This window comes from Nansenia antarctica (assembly GCF_963989245.1).
Source record: "Nansenia antarctica genome assembly, chromosome: 3".
Taxonomy (NCBI): domain Eukaryota; kingdom Metazoa; phylum Chordata; class Actinopteri; order Argentiniformes; family Microstomatidae; genus Nansenia; species Nansenia antarctica.
The window spans coordinates 70,164,150-70,165,418 of record NC_137688.1 but is presented as its reverse complement, the minus strand read 5'-3'; positions in this window follow the sequence as shown (position 1 = coordinate 70,165,418).

Below are 1,269 nucleotides of genomic sequence, written 5' to 3'. Positions count from 1 at the left end.
TCACCTGGTCTCTCTAACACATCAGACACTTGGCAGGACTTCACCTGGTCTCCCCTAACACATCAGACACTTGGCAGGACTTCACCTGGTCTCCTCTAACACATCAGACACCTGGCTGGTCTTCACCTGGTCTCTCTAACACATCAGACACCTGGCTGGTCTTCACCTGGTCTCCCCTAACACATCAGACACCTGGCAGACTTCACCTGGTCTCCCCTAACACATCAGACACCTGTCAGGACTTCACCTGGTCTCCACTAACACATCAGACACCTGGCTGGACTTCACCTGGTCTCCCCTAACACATCAGACACCTGGCTGGTCTTCACCTGGTCTCCCCTAACACATCAGACACCTGGCTGGACTTCACCTGGTCTCTCTAACACATCAGACAGTTGGCTGGTCGTCACCTGGTCTCCTCTAACACATCAGACACCTGGCTGGTCTTCACCTGGTCTCCCCTAACACATCAGACACCTGGCAGGACTTCACCTGGTCTCCCCTAACACATCAGACACCTGGCTGGACTTCACCTGGTCTCCACTAACACATCAGACACCTGGCTGGTCTTCACCTGGTCTCCCCTAACACATCAGACACCTGGCAGGACTTCACCTGGTCTCCCCTAACACATCAGACACTTGGCAGACTTCACCTGGTCTCCCCTAACACATCAGACACCTGGCAGACTTCACCTGGTCTCCCTAACACATCAGACACCTGGCAGGTCTTCACCTGGTCTCCCCTAACACATCAGACACCTGGCAGACTTCACCTGGTCTCCCTAACACATCAGACACCTGGCAGGTCTTCACCTGGTCTCCCTAACACATCAGACACTTGGCTGGTCTTCACCTGGTCTCCCCTAACACATCAGACACCTGGCAGACTTCACCTGGTCTCCCTAACACATCAGACACCTGGCAGGTCTTCACCTGGTCTCCCTAACACATCAGACACCTGGCAGACTTCACCTGGTCTCCCTAACACATCAGACACCTGGCAGGTCTTCACCTGGTCTCCCTAACACATCAGACAGTTGGCAGACTTCACCTGGTCTCCCTAACACATCCGACACCTGGCAGGACTTCACCTGGTCTCCCCTAACACATCAGACACTTGTCAGGACTTCACCTGGTCTCCACTAACACATCAGACACCTGGCTGGACTTCACCTGGTCTCCCCTAACACATCAGACACTTGTCAGGACGTCACCTGGTCTCCACTAACACATCAGACACTTGGCAGGACTTCACCTGGTCTCCACT